This window comes from Schistocerca americana, chromosome 7 (assembly GCF_021461395.2).
Source record: "Schistocerca americana isolate TAMUIC-IGC-003095 chromosome 7, iqSchAmer2.1, whole genome shotgun sequence".
Classification (NCBI taxonomy): Eukaryota; Metazoa; Arthropoda; class Insecta; order Orthoptera; family Acrididae; genus Schistocerca; species Schistocerca americana.
This window is the reverse complement of record NC_060125.1, coordinates 438,625,434-438,645,099: the sequence shown is the minus strand read 5'-3', so window position 1 is coordinate 438,645,099 and position 19,666 is coordinate 438,625,434.

Here is a 19,666-nt window from a genome sequence, read left to right as displayed (position 1 = left end):
AGCAACTCTATCCAGATCTCGATTTCGTAACTGGGACTGTCCCTCCGTGTCGCTGGCCTCATCGTTGTCAGGGAGCAGGGACCGGAGAAGAACCTCGGCAGTCTCCTGCCAGGACTCTGTCATCCCATCCCCGCACCTGACCGTTGATAGCATCATTGGGGACCGGATCTTTTCCCTCACTAATTTGTAGGGTATTCCCCATGGATCCAGGGCCAGCTGGTCCAGCACAAATCTTTCCCAACTACGTAGTCTGACTTCTTTTAGTTCTTTTTGGAATTTGTCTTTTGCCTCCCGGTATAGCTGTAACCATCGTTGTTTTTCCCACCAGACGACACTGCGCTGGTAGTGCCTCCTCAGCCTTCTGACAGACTGACGCATCTCCTGAAGTTCAGCTGACCATGGTGACGGGGAGGCCGCCATGGCTCTCCTCCTGGTTGGAACAGCTGCCTTGACCGCTCTGGTTACTGCGCCTACCAGTTCTTCGGCTCGCTTGTCTATGTCCAAGTCCTGTTGTGCATCACCTTCTGGCAGTGGAGGAATGTCGCACTCTCTCGCTAGTCTCTCCCAGTCAGCTCTCTTGAAATTCAGTTGCAACTCCCACCCTGCGGTCCAGTGGCAACCTCCATTTCCTAAGCTGAACATTATAAGATTATGGTCGCTTGTTGTCGCGTTTTCCTTGACTTCCCAATTCTGAATGATGTTAACAGAATTTGGTGTAACTAGCGTTACATCTATATTGGTGCCGCGCCCCCCTCCCGCTGCGTAAGTGGGAGGGTTGCCAGGTCTATTTGCAACCACAAGTTGTAGAGCCATAATCATTTCCTCTACTTTTTCACCGTTTTCATCTCTTGTGCCACTGTACCACAGGGGGGATTTTGCATTTATATCTGCTGTTATAACCAGTTTGCGACCTCGCAACGCCGTGGCTACTCTGGTCAGGTGATCCAGATGTTGTTCGATGTTTTCCCCGTATTGAAAGTACATGTTTATAAAGGTTATAATTCCCATGGGGGCCTGTACCTCCACGACGTTGCAGTGACTGGTAGAAAACTGTGCAAGTGTTGTTGCTCGTAGAGACTGGTTTGTGATGACAATTGCCGCTTTGGGGGCTTCCCCACTACTCGTTATCTGCCATGTAGCGGCTGCAAATGGGAGTTTTCCAGCTTGAGAGTACGGCTCCTGCAAGCAGAGTACATCAAGCCTCCTCTCCTCCACCTCTCTTCGGAGCTCCTGCATCACTAGCCTGCTGTTATGCGTGTTCAACTGTCCAACAGTTAATTTTGTCATTATGGGAAGTAAGTGTGCATTCTGTCATCAGGCCAAGTCTTGCTCCAATCAAAAGCGATCCGACCATGAGCTAGGATTGATTGAGTGTAGATGTCATTTAAGTCAAACTTCTCCCCACGTCTGTCAAACACTTTCTTAAGTAAGTCTCGCAGGGCCCCGAAGTCGGTGGGAAGATTCACTGACTTTAATTGTATTCTATCCACAGCCTCCATTACTGAGAAGGTGACCTTTCTTCCGTCCTCGTGTCCTACCCGGACCACATGTCTTAAGGCAGTGGTCAGGATAGCCGGCTGCTCCAATCTTGCCAGTTGCATTGTAAATTCTATATTGGGATACACCCTAATCGGATCTACAGGCGGTAGCCTGATTACTGGGGTATCTGCCTCAGTTGGGTTGGTGCTGGTGCTAGTGACTGTACTTTCTTGGAGAGGTTGTTTGGTTTGTACAGCTTCGTGTGTAGGGGCCAGGGAGGCCGCCACCACTACAGGATGCTTCTGCCGTTGTAGGTTGTTGTTCGGCCTTTCTCCCCGGTTTAGGGAAGGGGGAGCTGTGTTTTTGTCCGGAGAATCGGTTTGTATACATCTGTCCACCATAAAGGGATCTGTTTGAATTTCCCTCTCAACTGTCATGATGTTTGAGGTGCCCGAAAGCAACCTTAGAAATTCCTTAAATTTATTAGCCCTCACAGCATCCCGCCTTCTTTTACTCGGGGACTTGTGTTTGAGCATCCTGTTAGCTGCGCTCTGCTCAGCCATAGTCAGTTCTTGAGATCAGGCGTTGTTCAAGCATCCGGTAAGTGGGGCAGTTCCGTCCCGTGGCACCACAGGATTTCTTTCCCCGATTTTTACATGGAATGCATACCCCTGCTGTTTTACATTCCTTGCGGTTGTGACCACTCTCACCGCACCTGGAGCAAGCCGACTCCCTGGTGCAGTGCCTCAGAATGTGGTCCAGGTCGCCACAGTTATGGCAGCGAGGTACCACTATATAGTCCCTAGTGTTAATGGCATGAAAGCCTACATAAAGTCTGCCCATTGTTCTTATCCTTTTCCATAATTGCGCAGAGACCTCGGCCACGTGATGTACCACATCGCGATCTCGAGGTCCTGTTTTAAATTTCAGCTTAAAAGAGTTTTTGAATTCTTGCTCATTGATGTCATCGAAATTTTGTGATCTGACTGTCTCATGTAGCTCCTCATTGGTCATAGCCGTGGGTACATCGTATAATATTATTAGAGGGTTTCTTTTTCTAGGTGGTTCACACTTAACGACTGCATTTAATTTTTGATTATTTAAAAGTTTCTCTTTGTCCTCCTCACTAGCAACTTCCACAATAACCGAATTCCTACTGGGTTTGACCTTTTTGATTTTGATTTTATCCTTCACTGGGTCTATTGTTGTTGTTAGCAGCTCTTGGATTGGCCAGGCAGAGTCCTCAAGAAGACTGCTGTGTCTGACCGTTTGGCAACTTTTTCTATAGTGTCCTTTGTTGTGGTCTGTTTAGTTGGCGCCTGTGCAGCCACAGCCGCCCAAATCTTACTAGGTTGCTTTCTTAGCCTTTCGTTTTCCTTTGTTAACTCCATTACGCGGCCTTCCAATCTTGCATGAGCTATGGCCCAGGCCGATAGCTCATTTTTAATTGTATTAAGAGCCGATTGACTTATTTTACCTTTTTTAACATTTTGCTCTAAGAGCATAGTTATTCTTGTGTGTCTCTGTACTACGCTCTCATCATCTGCCTGTCCCATCCCGTCCTGTGGTGAGGGAGCAGACATCATAGAAGCCCGTAAAGGCGCACTCGTATCACTCGCTTCGGTTTCAGCCATCATAGGTAACGAGTGATAAAGATGTGGGAGCCCGTCTCTTGCCCCGGACCGGCTCCTCTGGCATGGGGGGGGGGGACTACTGCAGCTCGCCCACCGACCTCGCCCCTAGGTCAAGGGCACTTCTGAGCTGCCGGGTTCAGCGCGCCGTCGCCAGCGCACTGGTCCCCATCGATGGCCTCGTCGTCGACGATATCACACGACGCTCCTCGGCAACTGCACCCCGCACTCCGGAGAGGCGAATGCACCCCTCGCCCTTCGCCGCCTACTTGCCCGAGCTTCCACCTGAAGGCCAAGGACCCACTCCTACTCAGGTGGTGGGTCGGTCCCCCAGTCGTTCGGCGGTCTGGGCCCATCTAACCTAGCCCAGGCGATGTCACCACCTCCTGGGTTTGGCAGAACACGCCCCGGTTACCCAGGGGCGCGGCGAAACACCCTTGCCGACTCGCGCCGTGATCCCACGCCGACAAACGAGGTCGCCGGCATGCAGAGCACCTGCTGGTCTGTGCCCTGCGAACAGAAAGGGACTGGTGTTCGGTCCCTTGACACAGCTCCCCCTGTGCCACGCACCCTTCGCTTTCGCATCGGGTTGGGTCGCAGCTCTCCCTTTTGTCGCAAGGCAGAATGCCAAGCTTAACATCTGGCACCACGGGAAGGCGGAAAGAGCCACTTGGGAAGGAGAGGCTATGAGAGACGCTTCACTTCCCCTGTGAGGACTGCCGCGGCACACCCGACTGGAAAGCGATACGCCCCAGTGCGAGCTTCCGTGCCCTACGGCGCGCCGGCAACGGGCGGGCCCGCCCCGAAACGCGCCTTCAAACGACTGACCTCACGCCAGACACGCAGGGATCCGTCCTTGGGCCCCTATTGTACTCCCTATACACCGCCGACGCTCCGCGCGTGACGCCGGTGAAGTTGGCGCTAAATGCCGACGACACTGCGCTGTTCGTGCGGAGCATGAAGGCGGTCGAGATGCGCCGTCTTCTCCAACGAGGTTGCGAGGCCCTTGGCGCCTGGTCGACCAAGTGGCGCCTCAAGCAAAACGCGGCGAAGAGCCAGGCGGTGGTCTTCACGAGACGACCACTGCCGCCTGATCTTCCGCCAGTCACCATCATGGGCAGCCCCGTCCTATGGAGCAAGACTGGCCGCTACCTGGGTGTCACATTGGACCATAAGCTGACATGGAAGCCGCACATCGAGGACGTCAGGGGCAGAGCGATAGGGCGCCTACGTGTCCTGTACCCTCTGCTCAATCCCTCGTCTGCGCTGCCGCCTCACCACGGCATCACGCTGTACCTGGCGCTGGTACGTCCAGTGCTGGAGTATGCGGCTGTGGTGTGGGGCAACGCGGCCGAAACACACATCAGCAAGCTGTAGAGGGTGCAGAACAGGGCGCTCAAGCTCGCTCTGCGCCTGCCGAGGTTATATTCGACCGTTCGACTACACGAGCGACGGGAATCCCCCTCCTCCGCGACCGCTTCAAGCAATCGGCGCGAGCGTTCTACGAGCTGACCGAACGGTCCGAAAACCGGCTCATCAGGGATCTGGGACACCCTGCACACCACAGGCCAACAACACGTTGGCCTGACCTGCTGCGGGAATGAAAACTTCCGCAACAGAGATAGGACATCTACATCCAGGAAACCTAGAGGCCAATCCATGAAGAGAGGCAGCAGTTCCAAAGTGTAAGGTTTACGCAGGAATAGCAGAAGACTGCTTAGCCTGCTCCTGCATGGGTCAGGGCAGACCCGTAAGGTAGAAGCGTGCGTGCCGCTCCGTTTTTCGTCCACTGCAGCTCTGGATGTTCCCTCTGCGGTCCGCGCCCACCAGTCCCACTTCTGGGTGTTCCATCTTCGGTCTGGTGCGCCTGGCAGTCCGTCAGGGGCTCGTTTTCCATCACCATGTCTCTGGTTCTTCTGTTTGTGTAGTGTTGCAGCTGGCCCCGTTGCTCCTTTAACAATTCCAGAGCCGGATCCCAGGCTCTGCTTAGCTGGTACCCTGTGTCACGGTTCATAAGATCCTCAGCCATTTTAATTTCTATCGATTCTCTTATAACACTGTCCCAAAATCTGGGTGTTTGTTCTAGAATCCTGGTATCCTCATACTTCATGGCATGATCTAGTTCTAGACAGTATGAGGATACCAGGATTTTAGCACAAACACCCAGATTTTGGGGCAGTGTTATAAGAGAATCGATAGAAATTAAAATGGCTGACGATCTTATGAACCGTGACACAGGGTACCAGCTAAGCAGAGCCTGGGATCCGGCTCTGGAATTGTTAAAGGAGCAACGGGGCCAGCTGCAACACTACACAAACAGAAGAACCAGAGACATGGAGATGGAAAACGAGCCCCTGACTGACTGCCAGGCAGATCAGACCGAAGATGGAACACCCAGAAGTGGGACTGGTGGGCGCGGACCGCAGAGGGAACATCCAGAGCCGCAGTGGACGAAAAACGGAGCGGCAACGCTGCAACAGGTCGTGGTGAGCGGGCGCGGACCGCAGGGGGAACGCTTGGTACCCCAGACCGTAGATGAAACCCCCAGGAGCGGGGTTGGTGGGCGCGGACCGCAGAGGGAACACCTAGAACCGCAGCAGACGGAAAACGGAGCAGCAACGCTCCAGCAGGTCGCAGGGAATGGGCGCGGACCACAGAGGAAGCGCCTGCAGCCGTTGGTGGAGGGGGAAGGCCATAGGCATAAATACTGGACCAGGTCCACTTGAGGAGCAGTCTCAGGTCGCATCTGATGAAGGTTACGAGCTACGTGACCGAAATATCGTGCAAGTACGACGCTGATATCCGGCAGAACACCCGACAACCCAAGATGTTATACACTAGCTTGTAGTCGAACTACTGTCTTTGAACTGCACAGTGGTATGCATTACGGAGTACTGGAGGAGAGACACTGAAGTACAGCGGATAGTACTGTCGTCATACGAATGTGCAGATTGCTACTGCAGAGCTACCCGAAAGTGTTGCCGTAGTATGAGAGTAAGTAGCGTAGCGAAAGTTGCGTATTTGCATTACAGACATCTCTCACTTCAAAGTTGAAATATCTATTCCACTACAGATCGTCCAGCACTGGTTTTGTGCAGACTGTTACTATAATTCAATAGAGTCTTTTCATTCACTACTGCGGCGGAAACGTTGGCACAAAATCTTTTACTTAAATGCTGTCGAAATTTTTAGTTGTGATTCGTCGAGGACAAATGTTTGCGCAGCTTGGAAGATTGGTCCTCGGCTACCATTCGCTAGCTGCGTCCTCATCCAGCAAACGAAAGAAACACAAAACATTTTGCAGTCTTTTCTCAATTTAAATTATTTCTGCTATGCATTCATTAACCGCTACCAAAATCAATGGTAAACGCAACTTACCCACATATCGCTGAGGCGACTTGGCTATTGGAATATATAACTATGTGCACTGTATGATCACAGGCTATGTGTGTATGTGTGTGTGTGTGTGTGTGTGTGTGTGTGTGTGTGTGTGTGTGTGTAGGTGGCGATTATATATTTATATAAAAAATGGCACACATTTTAAAGTTAGAGACGATCTGATACCCATGGTGTAGATAAACATTTTGAATTGTCACCTGTTGATCCAACAAAGGTAGGCATCATTCTGTGCGCGTACCAGCCCCTAGTAGTAATGTGAACACTTTCTTCAACAAATTAATTGAAGTCCTGGAAAGAATCTCAGCCCCCACAACTAACATAACATTGTCAGGAGACTTGAATATCAACACAGATGTTGAGAGTGAAATTATTAGTGAAAAAATGGTTCAAATGGCTCTGAGCATTATGGCATTTAACTTCTGAGGTCATCAGTCTCATAGAACTTAGAACTACTTAAACCTAACTCACCTAAGGACATCACACACATCCATGCCCCGGGCAGGATTCGAACCTGCGACCGTAGCGGTCGCGCGGTTCCAGACTGTAGCGCCTAGAACAGCTTGGCCACTCCGGCCGGCCAATTATTAGTGACATTCTAAACGTACTGTACACTTTTCCATCGAAAAATTGTAAACACTTCTAGTAGAGCGTCGAAAAGCGATAACTACAAGACCTTGTAACATTGCAGAATATGACTCAATGTAATGCTTTGACAGGAAAATCATGTGCCAAGATCTGTAGTTACTGATAATAATGTCTTGTCATTCCCCTGAGTTCAACATCTCACTCATCGTGGGGGACCATGACTCACTTTTTTCAGGTGGACTAAAGGAAGGATGTGCAGATGTGCAAGTTCGTGGTCTTGGAATTACGAGCGGACGTCCATAGTGTGTGCTGTGGCGCAACGCAAAACTATTTTATTAGTATGAGATATTTGGTGCAAGTTTTATGGGCTCAAGAGAAGATTCTACAATATAGATCAAGCGAATGAAGCAGTGCAGTTGTCAAGACACTGACTTCATATTCTGGAAGATGAAGTTTGCTCTGTCCAGTCATCCTGATTCAAATTTTCCGTCAGTTTACTCATTCAGGATTATTCCTTCAGCAAGGTCATGGCCGACCACCTGTCTTATCCTCGTAAACACATTCATTCTGTTTGTATGTGTACTGTATTATAATGATAAATCTTATATCACTATGAGATGATCGATGGATGAATGAACAAATACACAAATGAATGAGTACAAGGGAAAGAAACAACTAACTGATGGCCATAAATCTAGTGTCGTCAAGGATAGAGTGAAAAGCGTTTCGTTTAAAAAGTAGGTCAAGAAAGTACACGATATATCCTACGTTGAAACAGGACAGGCACTAGGATCAGACATAAAATGGTTTAAATGGCTCTGAGCACTATGGGACTTAACATCTATGGTCATCAGTCCCCTAGTACTTAGAACTACTTAAACCTAACTAACCTAAGGACAGCACACAACACCCAGCCATCACGAGGCAGAGAAAATCCCTGACTCCGCCGGGAACCGAACCTGGGAACCCGGGCGTGGGAAGCGAGAACGCTACCACACGACCACGAGATGCGGGCTGGGATCAGACAATATGAGCTAATACTGAAAAGTAACTGCTTCATACAAAGTCCCTTGATGATCGTTGAAGCTTGAGGAGAATCGTAGTGTCGTCATAGGCTGCATACATTAAGGTACAGCAGTTGGTGTGCTCAGGAGTGGTGCTCAAAATCAACTGGTTTCTTTCTGCTTTACTCGTTTCGCAGTGGTACAACGTGAGTGAATTATGGGTTTAAAATACTGTTACTGTGCTTGCGCTATGGATTCCGTTAGCTGCGGAAACCAACAGACCCAGATCTGCTTTGTAGCTGAAACACTGTTGGCCCAAAACTATACCTTCACTTCCGTGCTCTGTCGCACGACGGATACAGCCAACACTCTGCCTACAGCGTGCGCACCAACATGAGCAGGAACTAATGGAAACGCCATAGTCACCACGAGCTTCTCAACTTCGAAAAAAATGAAGCTAAGCCATGATGAAAATGGTCAAATTCACAACTTTTAGTACTGATGTTCTTCCACGTGTTATTAAGTCGGAGATACTTTTCAAAGATATGTTCTGTACCAAGTTGCCGATTTCTGAAAGCGTAACTATCATTGACCACACTCAGTAGGATGCCTGTCAGACGCTCTATGAGCAAGTGAGTCACTGGAGCCAATCAGTGGAACGTGCCACATTGTTAGTAAAGAACGCTTGGGTCAAAATGAACAGAACACGTCTAGAAACAAGTGTAGTCAGTGGCTCATGCTCGAGAGATGCAAGTTTGCTGAGACGCTTTTGTAGATTAATAAGATTTACGTAGAACTGAAGTCAGAGACTTTCATGCATTGGCAGATCTTATGCTATAAATGTGTGCGTTTTTCTGATTCGTACTGCGACGCTTAGAGTGGCGAAATTTGAGCCGTAGCCGGCTCGCATTGATGCCATTTCTTCTTTGGCATTTTCTCACAATCTCCCTGAGCTACTACCATAACGAGTGGCTGACTTGTTTCCATTAGTGGCAGCAGCAGCGCTTATTGATACTAGTACTGCTGTACCATCTTTGGTGTGACAGCCATATTTACGTATGGTGGTTTGTGTGAGGCAGTCAGTCGGTTGCGACGGAGCAGCGAGGAAGTCTCCGCAGTGCGTGGTCTGGCCGGGGCCGCTGGCGGCGAGCACGCGCCGTCGGACTTGTGAGGTACTAGCTGCGAGAGCTGCAAAGTTCGTCGCCCACCGAACCTGGATACTTGAGTTGAGTAATCAGTTAACCTTTTATGAAACCTCAACTGCTATGACATTTCTTCGTTCATTGCCGGTTATTGCTTCCTGGGCTGTTCCCACAAGCAGCAACATATGGTGTGCTGGAGTCGGCAAAATTTTGCTGCCGTCTTCCTGTATGGTCTTTAACTACTGAATTGATGGTAAATTATTAGTGAAGTGCACCAGCGATATCTTCTGCCTTGTGGCTGTTAACGTTCCGGTTACCTGCCCTGGTCGTTAGCATAGTTTTCCGGCAGTGTGTTTTCCTCACCGTATCGATGCTGTCCGGCACGGCGTGTAGTTCGACAGGCTTGGTGTTGTTCATATTTTTTTGTGTGGTTATTGTACCTTGACTGTATTTAGACGTCAATTGTCAAGTTGTAGTTCTGCTGGTATTTTCGATTGTCATCCCATTGGTCGATGGAAGGGTATTGATTAAGTTGTTGGTTGGTTCTTAAGCCGTCCCTAGGTCGTGTTGGCATTTGATTATTTAGTATTACGCTTGGCTGCCTGTCTCACCTAAACTCATGTTAGTTTCCTCCCCAGGCCGACCCTTGGAACGCTTCTGAGCACCACTGTTCTGTTGTTTTGGATTGTGATTTTCTTTTAGTCTCAAGTAGTGTGCAAGGCCTTCAGCTGTGTGTTAATTTAGGTTATTTTCATGTTCAGTATATGGCTTTCAGACGCACCTTACGTGAAATATTTTAAGATAAGGCAATCAGCCGTCTTAAATTAAAATTTGAATGGTAATTTTTGTAAAACCTTTTAAAATTTTATCTAGGCCTTAAGCCCTCAGTTCTTCTATTTTTTAACCAAGGCCTTCAGCTGTGTGTATTCCTTGAGCCAATTTTAATAACTTGTGGCCTTCAGCCGTATTGTTTCTGAATTCTTTTAAGGGCGTGTGTTTTGACAAAATAAAGTTTGTATGTTTGTGCAACTAACAGCAACTGATTTGGGTCCCTTTCCACAACCTGATGCGCTCTGTCCTGCGATACCAGATTTCACAACACTTTAATGAGCACTCTCTATGTTGAGACAATACATTCGTGGCTTTGTGAAATGTGTTACCATGGAAACACTATACAGAACAGGGTTCATATTTATCCATCGGAATATTAGTGCATTTTAGTGCGTCATATCACTGCTTAGGAAGCCCTTTTCGATATTTTCTGATGTATATCGATTTCCTTGTTAAATTTTGAACCTATTGTATTTCTTTGTTCAACGTGCATCTTGCACTCAAAACCTTTGCTCAGTGATGTCTTTTAAATACAATTAAATATTTATTGCTGAAAGATTGAAATTGCATGTCTCATGCTGTAATGAAAAAATTAAAAAAAAAAAGGAAATGGTTTCGACCAATATGCTTTCCATTCTAGCTCAATGCTTGGGTATTTCATATAACAAAATTAATTATTTTGCCTTCCAAAAGTATCCGAACGAGCTGACGCCGTCGTACTGCAGTATGTGACATATGCATGGCGTCACGAGTGCATCACACATGTACCATGTCGATGTAAGATGAGCGTCTTACATGCGACACAGTCCGGTGAAATGTAATTTCAACACCCAAAATTAATTAGTGCTCAAAAAGAACTAGGTATTTTTACTGTAGGTAAATTACTTTGATAGTATAAAACAATGATATCCTGTCATAATCCGAAAAATTTTAGTCGCAGAAAAAGAAGCGTACGATGTAAATAAATATCTGCCTGACGTTAGGTGTAGTTCTTCGCCCGAACAGCTAACAACAATGTTACGACACTGCCTATACTCAAAAGTATCTGAATTATGTATCAATCATGCGCTGTTACTCTTAGCCAATAGCCGTAACACTCCTCTGTTCTTAACCAATTTCCTCTCCATTCTAGATCTGTGCTCTGTGGTGAGAAGATCAGGGTGTGGGCATCAAGATCTAAATCATTGCTAAGAGGAAACGCATCTTGCACTGCCCTCTGTGCGGATCTACATGAAAAGATTCGACTGAACTCATATTTCTGCAAATCTAATCTTGTCCCTACACACTTTTCGATGGTAGCCAATGAAAACCTCATAACTGCATATGTCTGCGAAAACTTGTTAATTCCAGTAGCCATTAACGCCGCAATCAAAGAGAGATTTGTAAGTGGATGGATTTCTCTTATCTGTCAATAACTAGGCTTCTAATTTACAGTTATATATGTAGCAACTTTCTGTATCACTTTATATTATCTTTTGAGACACTGTTTACGCTTCACCTGCAGTCTTTAACAAAATCGGGTTTCTAGGTTTTCATTGCTTGCCATCGATGTATTTCTAATGCGTCGCTAGGTGTTAAAGACTATTGACTAAGGACTTTTGCAAGACCCAACCTCTCAGGATATTCCGTCTACTGGTCGAATCGGATCATAGGACTTAGAAGAAGAACAAGTGTATCAAACGCAAACTATTGTCTACTTTTCCATATTTTCAATTATTTAACGAGGAAATCGAGGCAGTGTTGTATCAGGTCTTGTAGCACATGGTTGATCCATCTTACGAGTTAAGCTTCAATTTATACCTACAGTATTTATGTTGCAAACATGAGATGTTGTACTACTGCACAGTGGGTGCACCGAAAAAAAAAAATAAATGGCGTTAACGTATTCAGTGTCGTCTTTGTCAAGTGTGAATCAACTGTAAAAAGTGATGCAGTAGACCAAAATGGAAGTTTAAAGAATTGGTAGTGTTATACGTGTAAACCTTAAGGCAACATGATCGGGGGCAGCGCCTCCACTATAAGAAAAGAAAATTTTTTATCACCCACCAAAGAGTCGATGCATTGTCTAAGCAAGACCACCACCCATCTTTTACACCCTCATGTTCTAAAGCAATACCTACAGCAGAGAAAAGGGGTTGCATGTACCTACAACGTGATTCGCCCTGTCTCGTGACACCTACACCAAACGCATGCGACTCGCCCGCCAAAACTGCCATCCGTGATACCCACTGTAATCGGTCTTTTAGATAGGCGAGAAAAAAAACCATAGGAATACTGGAATAACGCATATCATTCGTCCAAGTTCGTGTCAGCACCACATCTTTAACACATGCCTATAAATTAATGTAGACAGAGAGAGAGAGAGAGAGAGAGAGAGACTGTACAGCAGCAGCTCCATGCCGAGTGCATTTTCATGAGATACTGCGTCCACCACAGACATCAGCATCGGCGTATGAAAATTCATCGCGCTGACGATTCGCAGCCTGATATCTTGCTATTCAGCTCCCAGCTACCACCAGAACGGACACATCTGCTCTACTGAATAGGAAGGCATATAGGTACTCGTTTTTTCCTAAGCTCGATTTGCAAATGGAATAGGAAACTGATTATAAAATAAAGACATCGTGATTTTTTTTTTTGTGAACACAGACACACACACACACACACACACACACACACACACACACACACACACACTCAACGGCCATCTCTACATACACCAAATAAGTAGGTAATATATAAATGTACATGCTCTATAATTATAGATTGGATCAAACATAGTGGGTAATCATGGCTATTTTGTTATGGCAAAAGTGGTAAACTTAAACATTTACGTCCCAGATCCCACACGAATGTGCAGCAGAAGAGCTGCTGGTGTATGCCCAAACAGATGTGGAAAATTATAACCATTATGCAGGATAGAAGAGGTAAAAGTAAACACCTGGGACGCTATCGGATAGATTATTTGGAGGAATGAACGGAACTAATGGTTGTAGACATGAAAGAGATAGTTAACAGGAAGAACAGATATGTATTGGAATTCTAGAACATACCTTCTTTATATTTGTGAAAATATTGACTGACGAAGAGCTCGTGGTTCAGATGTAGATTTAAATTGTAAGTTCCAAATTAAGATGGATGTTATTAAAACTTCACCAAACTAATATAAAGAAATGATTGTTTTCTGTGTGTAAATGTATATGGCAGAAATTAATAGTATTTGCATGTCTTACCGCTGCCCATTGAAAATCTCAAGAAGTTATACGAAGAAATTGTGACATGGGTTCATTATTTGCTAGCACGCATTAGGTATCTATATCTTTACCAGCAAGAGAGTTAGGTCTCTAAAGATGTATAACTATTTTTTGCATTCCCATAGCTACTAGCACTAGCAAAGGAAACCGCTGTGAAGAAGGTGCTTTTCATGGCCACAGTAATTGTAAACAGTCATATGTTGGAGTAGTGGTTCAAAATGTTCGATCCGAGACGGTTTTTTTTGCAAAGAGAATTGTTAAAGTTCCACATGACTTTATGACCCCGGAAGTGAAAGTGCTCCACAGCAACTCGCTTTCATATTCAGTTGGGGAGTCTGTCTGTATGCAATAAAATCTGCCAATGTGTTTGTGGTCTTCAGCAGTTTGTCCTCTGGAGGAGTGAGTCCCCATGCACAGTGAATGTTTTACGTATATGAAAAAAAGCTAAAATTATTGACTAGGGAAAATAACATACCTTCTTTCTTCCTTACAAGTTATTGGCTGGACAATTTAAATCAGTAATGGATATAAATTCTACGTCTGAGTTCTGTTCGAAAATGAGTGTAATCATGACAATATACTTCACTAAGGGATGCACGAAAAAATCTATTCATAAAGCTTGTGGACTAGATGTAGTATACCTAGCAACATAACAAACGTTTTTACCGAGTTTAAAACCAATGGAATAACAGCTTTTAACGAAAATTCGTTTGCAAAAATGGTTAACATGAATTTCTACACGAAAATTCTGCAATAATGTGGAATAGAATAGCTAACAGCGTACACCCAGGCATACGTGGAGTGTTTTAACAGTAGCCTTATGCATGAGATGCTCTGCACAATATGTTTAGCGTGGACGCTGAGGAGGGACTGGGCCAGACGATTCCGCAGCCAGGCTTGAACTAGCTTACCGTTGCGAGAATGCAGCTGCGTGTGTCGCCATCACGTCCTACCACTGTTTGCACCGGCTGACAGCAGGCACATGCGTTTTCGGAAACTCGATGAAGTCGTTGTGATCGCAGCTGCATTCTCACGACGTTAAACAAGCTCAGGCATGGTCACAGGGCGGGTGTAGTCCAGTCGCTTCTCAGCCTCCTCGCTAAACACACATCGCCAGAGCATTTCCTGCACAAGGCCGCCCTCAAACCGCGCCACGTATGCTTGCGCGTACGATGTTAGCTCTTTTATTCCACATTCTTGCAGAATTTCGGTGTACAACTTCAAGATAACAAATTCTGTAGACCAATTACCGTTAAAAATTGTTATTCCTTTCGTTTTAAGCTTTGCAAAACAGGTTGTTATGACGCTACGTATGGAACATACAGTCCACAAGTTTTATAAACAGCTTTTTTTCATGTATCCCATAAAAGGTAAATACTGTGTTTATAAATCAATGATTAACACACAATTTAGATCAACTGTATGCTGCGAGGCATGGTATAACTGTGTGTTAATTTCATAATTAAATAATTATAGCTACAGAAAGGAAGATAATAGTTTGCATTTGGTGCACTGGTTCTTTTTTCTTAAGACCTACGAAATAAGATATCTTTACAGTGCTGTGGCGAAAAATATGCTAAAAATATGTTTCTCCTGCTGCTTTAATGCACTGAGGAGCCAAAGAAACTGGTACACCTGGCTAATATCGTGTAGGACCCCCGTGAGCACGCAGAAGTGCCGCAACACGACGTGGCATGGACTCAACTAATGTCTGAAGAAGTGCCGGAGGGAACTGACACCACGAATCCTGCAGGGCTGTCCATAAATCCGTAAGAGTACGAGGGGATAGACATCTCTTCTGAACAGAACGTTGCAGGGCATCCCAGGTAGCTCAATAATGTTCATGTCTGGCGAGTTTGGTGGCCAGCGGAACTGTTTCAACTCAGAAGAGTGTTCCTGGAGCCACTCTGTAGCAATTCTGGACGTGTGGTGTGTCGCATTGTCCTGCTGTAATTGCCCAAGTCCGTCGGAATGCACAATGGACGTGAATGGATGCAGGTGATCAGACAGGATGCTTTCGTGCGTGTCACCTATCAGATTCGAATCTAGGGGTATCAGGGGTCCCATATCACTCCAACTGCACACGCCCCACACCATAACAGAATCTCTACCAGCTTGAACAGTGCCCTGCTGAAATGAAGAGTCCATTGATTCATGAGATTGTCTTCATACCCGTACGCGCCCATCCGCTCGATAGATTCTCAAACGAGACTCGTCCGACCAGGCAACAAGTTTCCAGTCATCAACAGACCAATCTCGGTGTTGACGGGACCAGGCGAGGGGTAAAGCTTTGTGTCATGCAGTCATCAAGAGTGCGAGAGTGGGCCTTTGGCTCCGAAAGCCCATCTCGATGGTGTTTCGTTGAATGGTTCCCAGGCTGACACTTGTTGATGGCCCAGCACTGAAATGCGCAGCAATTTGCGGAAGGGTTGCACTTTTGTCACGTTGAAAAATTCTTTTCAGTCGTCGTTGGTCCCGTACTTGCAGAATCATTTTCCGGCCGCAGCGAGGTAGGAGATTTGATGTTTTACCGGATTCATGATATTCACAGTACACTCGTGAAATGGTCGTGCGGGAAAATTCCAACTTCATCGCTACTTCGCTGATACTGTATCTCATCGCTCGTGCGCCGACTATAACACCACGTTAATAGCCTGCCATTTTAGCCGCAGTAACCGATCAAACAACCGCGCCAGACGCGTGTTGTCTCACATAGCCGTAGCCGACCGCAGGGCCGTATTTTTCCTGTTTACGTATCTATACCAGTTTCTGCCCCTCCCCTTCCCTCCCCCCCCCCCATGAACCATGGACCTTGCCGTTGGTGGGGAGGCTTGCGTTCCTCAACCATACAGATAGCCGTACTGTAGGTGCAACCACAACGGAGGGGTATCTGTTGAGAGGCCAGACAAATGTGTGGTTCCTGAAGAGGGGCAGCAGCATTTCCAGTAGTTGCAGGGGCAACAGTCTGGATGATTGACTGATCTGGCCTTGTAACACTAACCAAAATGGCCTTGCTGATCTGGTACTGCGAACGGCCGAAAACAAAGGGAAACTGCAGCCATAATTTTTCCCGAGGGCATGCAGCTTTACTGTATGATTAAATGATGAAGGCGTCCTCTTGGATAAAATATTCCGGAGGTAAAATAGTTCCCCATTCGGATCCCTGGGCGCGGAATACTCAAGAGGACGTCGTTATCAGGAGAAAGAAAACTGACGTTCTACGGATCGGAGCGTGGAATGTCAGATCCCTTAATCGGACAGGTAGGTTAGAAAATTTAAAAAGGGAAATGGATAGGTTACAGTTAGATATAGTGGGAATTAGTGAAGTTCGGGGCAGAAGGAACAAGACTTTTGGTCAGGTGAATACGGGGTTATAAATACAAAATCAAATAGGGGTAATGCAGGAGTAGGTTTAATAACGAATAAAAAAAATAGGAGTATGGGTAAGGTTCAAAATGGTTCAAATGGCTCTGAGCACTATGGGACTCAACTGCTGCGGTCATTAGTCCCCTAGAACTTAGAACTAGTTAAACCTAACTAACCTAAGGACATCACAAACATCCATGCCCGAGGCAGGATTCGAACCTGCGACCGTAGCGGTCTTGCGGTTCCAGACTGCAGCGCCTTTAACCGCACGGCCACTTCGGCCGGCCGGAGTATGGGTAAGCTACTACAAACAGCATAGTGAACGTATTATTGTGGGCAAGATAGACACGAAACCCACGCCTACTACAGTAGTACAAGTTTATATGCCAACTAGATCTGCAGATGATGAAGAAATTGATGAAATGTATGATGAGATAAAATAAATTATTCAGGTAGTGAAGGGAGACGAAAATTTAATAGTTAAGAGTGACTGAAATTCGAGAGTAGGAAAACGGAGAGAAGGAAACATAGTAGGTGAATATGGATTGGGGCTAAGAAATGAAAGAGGAAGCCGCCTGGTAGAATTTTGTGCAGAGCATAACTTAATCATAGCTAACACTTGGTTCAAGAATCATGAAAGAAGGTTGTATACATGGAAGAACCCTGGAGATACTAAAAGGCATCAGATAGATTATATAATGGTAAGACAGAGATTTAGGGACCAGGTTTTAAATTGTAAGACATTTCCAGGGGCAGATGTGGACTCTGACCACAATCTATTGGTTATGAACTGTAGATTAAAACTGAAGAAACTGCAAAAAGGTGGGAATTTAAGGAGATGGGACCTGGATAAACTGAAAGAACCAGAGGTTGTACAGAGTTTCAGCGAGAGCATAAGGGATTAATTGACATGAATGGGGGAAAGAAATGCAATAGAAGAAGAATGGGTAGCTTTGAGGGATGAAATAGTGAAAGCAGCAGAGGATCAAATAGGTAAAAAGACGAGGGCTAGTAGAAACCTTTGGGTAACAGAAGAAATATTGAATTTAATTTATGAAAGGAGAAAATATAAAAATGCAGTAAATGAAGCAGGCAAAAAGGAATACAAACGTCTCAAAAATGATATCGACAGGAAGTGCAAAATGGCTAAGCAGGGATGGCTAGAGGACAAATGTCAGGACGCAGAGGCTTATCTCACTAGGGGTAAGATAGATACTGCCTACAGGAAAATTAAAGAGACCTTTGGAGAAAATAGAACCACTTGTGTGAGTATCAAGAGCTCAGATGGAAACCCAGTTATAAGCAAAGAAGGGAAAGCAGAAAGATGGAAGGGATATATAGAGGGTCTATGCAAGGGCGATGTACTTAAGGACAGTATTATGGAAATGGAAGAGGATGTAGATGAAGATGAAATGGGAGATATGATACTGCGTGAAGAGTTTGACAGAGCACTGAAAGGCCCCCGGAGTAGACAACGTTCCATTGGAACTACTGTCAGCCTTGGGAGAGCCAGTCCTGACAAAACTCTACCATCTGGTGAGCAAGATGTATGAGACAGGCGAAATACCCTCAGACTTCAAGAAGAATATAATAATTCCAATCCCAAAGAAAGCAGGTGTTGACAGATGTGAAAATTACCGAAGTATTAGTTTAATAAGTCACAGCTGCAAAATACTAATGCGAATTCTTTGCAGACAAATGGAAAAAGTGGAAGAAGCCGACCTCAGGGAAGATCAGTTTGGATTCCGTAGAAATGTTGGAACATGTGAGGCAATACTGACCCTACGACTTATCTTAGAAGAAAGATTAAGGAAAGGCAAACCTACGTTTCTAGCGTTTGTCGACTTGGAGAAAGCTTTTGACAATGTTGACTGGAATACTCTCTTTCAAACTCTGAAGGTAGCAGGGGTAAAATACAGGGAGCGAAAGGCTATTTACAATTTGTACAGAAACCAGATGGCAGTTATAAGAGTCGAGGGGCATGAAAGGGAAGCAGTGGTTGGGAAGGGAGTGAGACAGGGTTGTAGCCTATCCCCGATGTTATTCAATCTGTATATTGAGCAAGTAATAAAGGAAACAAAAGAAAAGTTCGGAGTAGGTATTAAAATCCATGGAGAAGAAATAAAAACTTTGAGGTTCGCTGATGACATTGTAATTCTGTCAGAGGCAGCAAGGGACTTGAACGGAATAGACAGTGTCTTGAAAGGAGGTTATAACATGAAAATCAACAATATCAAAACGATTATAATGGAATGTAGTCGAATTAAGTCGGGTGATGCTGAGGGAATTAGATTAGGAAATGAGACACTTAAAGTAGTAAAGGAGTTTTGCTATTTGGGGAGCAAAATAACTGATGATGGTCGAAGTAGAGAGGATATAACATGTAGACTGGCAATGGCAAGGAAAGCGTTTCTGAAGAAGAAAAATTTATTAACATCGAGTATAGATTTAAATGTCAGGAAGTCGTTTCTGAAAGTATTTGTATGGAGTGTAGCCATGTATGGAAGTGAAACAAGGACGATAAATAGTTTGGTCAAGAAGAGAATAGAAGCTTTCGAAATGTGGTGCTACAGAAGAATGCTGAGGATTAGATGGGTAGATCACATAACTAATGAAAAGGTATTGAATAGAATTGGGGAGAAGAGGAGCTTGTGGCACAAATTGATTAGAAGGAGGGATCGGTTGGTAGGACATGTTCTGAGACATTGAGGGATCACCGACTTATTTTTGGAGGGCAGCGTGGAGGGTAAAAATCGTAGAGGGAGACCAAGAGATGAATACACTAAGCAGATTCAGAAAGATGTAGGCTGCAGTTGGTGCTGGGAGATGAAGAAGCTTGCACAGGATAGAGTAGCATGGAGAGCTGCATCAAACCAGTGTCAGGGCTGAAGACCACAACAACAACAACCAGTTTCTGTTGCGCTTCAGTCTATAACAGTTGCGTAGTGAGAGAGCGTTGGTTTACACATGACATC